The 6486-nt window shown below is 32.3% G+C and overlaps 1 long non-coding RNA gene across 1 annotated transcript; it reads right to left on the bottom strand.

Moving 5' to 3' along the window:
• Positions 1 to 2022: 2022 nt before the first annotated feature.
• On the bottom strand, positions 2023 to 4392 carry LOC139858391 (uncharacterized). Its single transcript, XR_011762929.1, has 4 exons — positions 4202 to 4392; positions 3483 to 3523; positions 2661 to 3270; positions 2023 to 2194 (listed from the first exon to the last, which is right to left on the bottom strand). It is a non-coding gene; the product is annotated as an uncharacterized lncRNA (long non-coding RNA).
• Positions 4393 to 6486: the final 2094 nt, after the last annotated feature.

Genomic DNA, 6486 nt, shown 5'->3' with positions numbered 1-6486 from the left:
AATAGTGATTGGTCTATGATTACTATGTGCTACTTATCAATGTAAGTATGAAACTACATATTAGATTTCTTCAATTGTTGCTAAGTCCTTGTAACCACATTCTCTTTTAATATTCATATTATATCTTTCTTATCCTTTATATTCGTTAAGTTACTTAAGTAAAATACTTATTTAATCACTTCTAATTCTTCCCTAAGAATTAGACTAAAGATAATTAGTTAACAACTTTTATTCGCTTCTACGCTCTCTTGGGACGATAACCTAAAATACTACACTTGACCGGGTTTTGTGCTCGTTAGGGTGTTAAAAGTGAAATAATAAAAAAGCTATATAAATTTAAAAGTTGGAAAGCAAACTAAGCACACGTACACTTTTCGCACATCAAACCACCAAATTTAAATCAAAACACTAGAACCGGTAAAATCCTAGTCGTCAATCGATATGATTAACAACTACAAACACCAGAATCGATCGAGCCACGCTATGATAACATGTAAAATTTTATAAAATCAGATTTAAACCACACGAACAATAACAATCTACCAAATGCTTACATTAAACCATAACCAAGCAAAGCCTAAAAAAAAAAAAAAAAAAAAAAAAAAAAAAAAAAAAAAAACCGAAAGACTCTTTCCTCACACTTACACAAAAAAACACTCAAGCACTTAACACTAACAAGTGATAATCCTTTACTCATTATTCAGAACGAGAATCAACAATACGAAATCCTAATCAGCTAAATAAAAATCAGAACTAAGAATCACATTTCTAGAAAAAGCACTAAACTTCTTCTTTTCACACTAATACCCCAAAAATAACAAACATATCCAAACAAGTACAAAAAATAATATTTAAAATAAGATTGAACCAAACCAATATATATTATCACAACATCTATTTTTTAGACCTTTATTATTGAGTGATGTAGGTATAGAAATCAAAAAGAGAAATGAGACACATAGATATATAGAATCAAGTAAGAGAACATGAATCACCATGACTGCGATCTATGGATTCTCTCGCCAAAATACACACCTATTTTTCTCATTGCCCAACCCAGCTTCAACATATTCAACATCACAGCCTCTCTGTTTTTATTAAACATTTCCTATTGAGAGCTAACAAATGATTAAAGTGAAAACATTGAAATCCTTATTCATCGCCAGTGGCGAGTTTATGCCTTAAGGGTGGGGTCCAAAGACCCCACTACTTTCAATTTTTTTATACTATGTAGTCTTCAGTTGTACATGACACTCTTAAATTTAACTATAGGACACAATATAATTTTAAAATGTAGCGGTTTCTAAAGGTAAACAACCACTAAAGTCTTTTAATATATAATTAGATATGAAAAAAGAATTTTGGAACTCAATTGAGTTTTCATCATGGATTTGCCACTGTTCACCGCATACATCAGTGTTCATCACATAGATAAGTGGAAAAGATAAATAAAACACCATGAGTGCTATTACAATTAGCTAGGTTGGTCCATAGAATTTAAGTACCTAGAACGAGGTTAATTGTTGTTTTTTGCCCTATTTTGCTTCGTCTTCGCTACTTCAGTTGTGTTTTCCTAGTTCTTGTGTTTCACAAATCTCCGATTGTGGCTGTCACTACAACAAAAAGGTCTAGTCCACACGCATATTTATACCAATTTTCACGCTTTAAATGGTGTGCACTTATTAACCTCACGCTTGGCCAATGCGTGTGGAAATTGGCCGTAACAAAATTCAACTCCAATTGCACGCTATTGAGTGTGAAATTATTAATGTATTCTTCATGCTTCAAAGTGTGAAGACTTGAGGAAATTCCTCACACTTTTAAAAGTATAATAGTGTGATACATTAGTTGTGAGGATTTGAGGCAATAATTAGCTACACATGTAAGCGTGAGAACTTGAGAAGAGGATTGTAACATCCCTATAGTATTTTCACACTTCAAAGTGAGAAATATATATATATAAATTGTATTTCTTTTACGTACAGCCAATACAATTTATTGTTTTGAAACAAGAACATGGGTAACATTCATTAATTAGAAGGATAAATATTACAGAGTAAACTTATAATACATGCATCTTGTTACAAGTCAACTAACATCTACAGTAAGATAAAATGAGCTATTAAAGAGTGCTGTGCTATCCTGTTCTAATATAAATCTCAAAAAGGCCCTTGATCATATACCACTTCGGTACCTGTATATTATGCAAGAATTAGCAAAATGTCAAATTCAACTTAATTAACATACTTTGACAATGGTCACTTTGGTAATAAATCAAAATGGTGTTGGAATCAATATGTATTATAACTTTACTCCATGTTTCAGCTATAATATATACTTTCTTGACCACTCTAAGACACATAGCATATCATAAACACTAAAGAGTGTTTTTTTTTTTTTTCAAACTATAGAGAACTTTAGATTAACCAAAAACGAACAAGGAATAACACGAGCCAACGAACCAAGCCAAGCAGACAAAACAAACCTACCGAAGCACACAAGCACCTAAAACCAAAGGAAACTAGAGAGTGAGAAATCAAGACTATCTGTCCCGATTTCAAACCTTCTACCACCTTATCGGCTAACAACAACAATAACTAAAACAATATGCTAAACTCCCAAGCGATCAAAACAACAAACAAAAAGCAAGAGAGTCATACCTGGCAATTGATTTGAGTCTGCTTGAATTTGGGTCAGCAAGGTCAGCAACAGAGTCATAAATGTCAACTATAGCTGGCAATTGTTTCAACAAGATAAAGAGTTAATGTCAACTACTTTCAAAGTTGTAGAGTATAAAGGAACCATGAAAACACATACTATGTAAATTTTAACAAGCCAATTAAATTATGAGATGTTGATAACAAATATAGTAGACTGACTTGAAATCTCTTCCAGTTCCAACATAGCACCCATGGGCAGTTGGGCACATAATAAATGTGTTGAATCGGTTCTTTTAATGGATAGATCCGATCACAACTTCGAATACGAAATTCAAAAGAATCAAATAGGAAAGGATACTCTAAATCATAAAACTCTAATGAAATAAACGACTAAACAAAAATGATCGAAATTGAAAAAGAGTCAGACAGCTGATAAATGGTCCAGCGTAGATGATAAAATCTTCAAATGATATTTGGCAGTTGATACCTTGAATCAGAATCTAGCTTCCCAGCTTTTGAACACTGTTGTTTTAATACCATGTTAATACCATGCTGCAGGCCTTGTTCACAGTCTCGGTTGTGGCATGCCAAAAGATGAAATATTCAGTTGCTACAAAGAACGAAAAAGACAAAACCACAATGTATCTCTTTACTACATTATGAACAAAAACAAATCAGAATTCTGTACATTGCATATAAGGATGTACAACTCATATCAATCTCACATGACAAATATCGATAAATTTACATTGATAACAAATTCGAAGCACGATTAAAGTAACTGCACTACAATCTATCAATGGCATATATATTTATACAGACCTTAATGTGATGATATTGACATTAGAAGCCCTGGTAAGTGCCTGTAATCAAAAACAACCAAATCTTAGCAAACAAGCTAAAAGAAGATCAAATAAGACAAACTCGGATATAATCAAAAACAAATTGCACAAGATAATATAGTATTTCGTAAAACTTGTATGCCTTAAAAAAACTTATGAATCAACTTATTAAAGTAAATATTATGAAGGTTAATACTAGATACTGTACTATTTACCATATCACTTTAATCAACTACATGATAAATTCTCATCATGAAAGTGTATTTGTACTCTAAGCATTCACATACAAACTAAAAATACTCTAAGCTTGATGAAAACTACTTTCGAAAGAGCTATTGCTCACCATGACAGCAGTTACCAAATGACCTGCCTGCATCATCCGTATGAATATACATATACAATATCAATAAATTGGTACATTTAAATTACAATGGCAATAACAATAGCGTTTCTGATTCAAACAAACAACACACGAGTCTATTTGAGACATCAATTAGAATTCAACGTAGAAATTAATAAGAATTAACTCTGAAACCCTAATTACCAGTAAATAAACATCTAATACGAAAAAATGCACAAATTACTCAACTAAACAAGTGACTAACAACATCAATTAACATTGAGAGCCTAACTAAATGATACGATTTGAAACAGAATCTAGCATATGAACAGATCTTAAGAACGAGACGATGAGTTTACCTGCTCGTAACAATTTTTGATTTTGAACGGAAAGATTTGGCGAGCACCATACTTCAAATCCATCACCAACGAAGTTGTTGACGATACCTTCTTCAAATCGATTTCGAATATACTTAAACCTAATTGACTGAATTCGTTTTCAAGAGATGAAGCCGATCGATTTGTTTGTTTGACACACAGAGTATTCAACGCATGACTGTCGTCTTTTTATTTACATTGGTTACTATTTCTATTTATTTATTACATTTAAATTAAATTTAAATTTAATTTAATTTAATATTTCAATTTCAATTCAATTTATTTTTTTAACACATGTACCTCACTTCATTTTACTCACGGTTCTAATTGTGTATGTGTTTGCTTTCACTAAAAATCTGCAGTTGCGCATTTTAAAGCGTGTACTATATTAACACAACTACAAACGTGAACAAAGTCAAAAAAATTTACACGCACATAAATGTGTCACTATTTACGCCCACTTATAGGTGTGAAGATTTATTTGTACACGTTTGAAAACGTTCATAATTTTAACTATGTTCATAAACGTGAGGTAAGTTTTGAAATAACTCACGCTCGTGTCAAATGTGAAAAAATAAGCATGGAGAAACGGCATTTTTGTTGTAGTGTGTATGTTAAAAAAAAAAATGGCCCCCTGAAAATCCTTCATGTGCCCCGAGCGATCGATCGAGTTGCTCCTTCTCCGGGCGTCCCATGACAATTAGGTCATGTTATTGATTTGAAATTGTCACGTTTAGGAGTTGTGCTAACACCATGAGTTGTTATTACAACATGTTGTCAAACACTCGATGGATATGTTATGAGTAATAGACAAGTCAAACGTTGTTTTCCACAATATATAATGAAAAGATGATACAATTATCAAGACTGTATCGTGATCCAACACAAAAATATGTACATCATTTAACTAAAGAATGAACATAAACTTAACAAAGTTTACAAGATTTTTATAAATTTTTGAAACAGCAAACACACACATCCTTTTTGTCCACGGCGGGACTCGAACTCACAACTTCAAAGTTGATGAGTTCCATTAATATCGCTAGGCCAGAAGCCCTTTGGTAAACAAACTTTGTAACATGATTTAGTATTTGACATTCCGAGTTTTGCTTGGCTTGGGTGCAGGTGGAGCTGTCACAGTTCTTAGCTTTCTCCTACTCTCAAAAACGACAACCTTATGTTGCCAAGCTTCAATCAACTCTCTCAGATTTTCAGTCTCTTGACAACCATCATCTAATCACACACACTGATAATTAGTAAATTAAGTAAACGTGTACTACCAGATCCTGTAGATGTTTCATGGTTTGTTAAATACTTGACTTTTCGATGCAAATCAATAGTCTTTTCCTGACTAGGCATTATAATATGCGCATGAATTTAAGTATTTCAAAATAGTACATCATTAACTTTCAACGCAGACACATTGGGGCATCATTAATACAATGATTAGTATGCAAAAATGCTAATAAAACATTAAAATCGTTTTACCTGAAAGTGCAGAATCGGCATGAAGTAATGACAGAAAAAGGAACACCAATATTATTAATTTTGGAGAAAATTTGGCCATTTTGTTTATCATGAGTTTTGGTTTGTTCCATGTTCTTCAATGGTAGTTTTTGTAAGCTGGGTTTTAAAAAGTCAACCACATGATAATTGGCCCTGGTGTTACAACGTCGTTAGAAACAGTTGACAATTTTTAAAAATTGCAAATGAGAATCTAACAGATAAATTCGCAATTTGATTAAGCCATAATTCTTTATTATGTTTAATTATATTATATATACACTTCATACTCCGTACTATATACTACATGGATCTTTGTTCAACAATACAACTAATGAATATGTGGAACCTTGTAACATCTGTATCCGTGTGCCCTCTAAGTAAACCACTCACCAAGTCACCAATGCCTTACAACTGTAGCACAATTGTGTAGGAAACATGACAGATATGATTATGAATCATTTTAAGACTTTACTATTTATTTATCATTTGCTCAAAATAATCATAAAAATTCCTTATAATTCCAATTATATCCTCTCTCTTATTTAATAGATACAATTAAATATGACAATTAATTAATATGACAATCTTTGTGGGACGGAGGGAGTAATATGGAGTAGCTGATAATGACCTAGCCCACTTTAATACGTTTTAACCTTTCTAAAAATGACTTGTTCCCAACCCAACCCATTTGGACACAGCACCGACCCGTTTGACCTTCCCAGTTTGCCACCTCCATTTGAAAACTATAGATACAATGACAT

The sequence above is a fragment of the Rutidosis leptorrhynchoides genome, chromosome 7, assembly GCF_046630445.1.
Source record: "Rutidosis leptorrhynchoides isolate AG116_Rl617_1_P2 chromosome 7, CSIRO_AGI_Rlap_v1, whole genome shotgun sequence".
NCBI lineage: Eukaryota > Viridiplantae > Streptophyta > Magnoliopsida > Asterales > Asteraceae > Rutidosis > Rutidosis leptorrhynchoides.
This window is presented reverse-complemented; position numbering and strand designations above follow the sequence as displayed.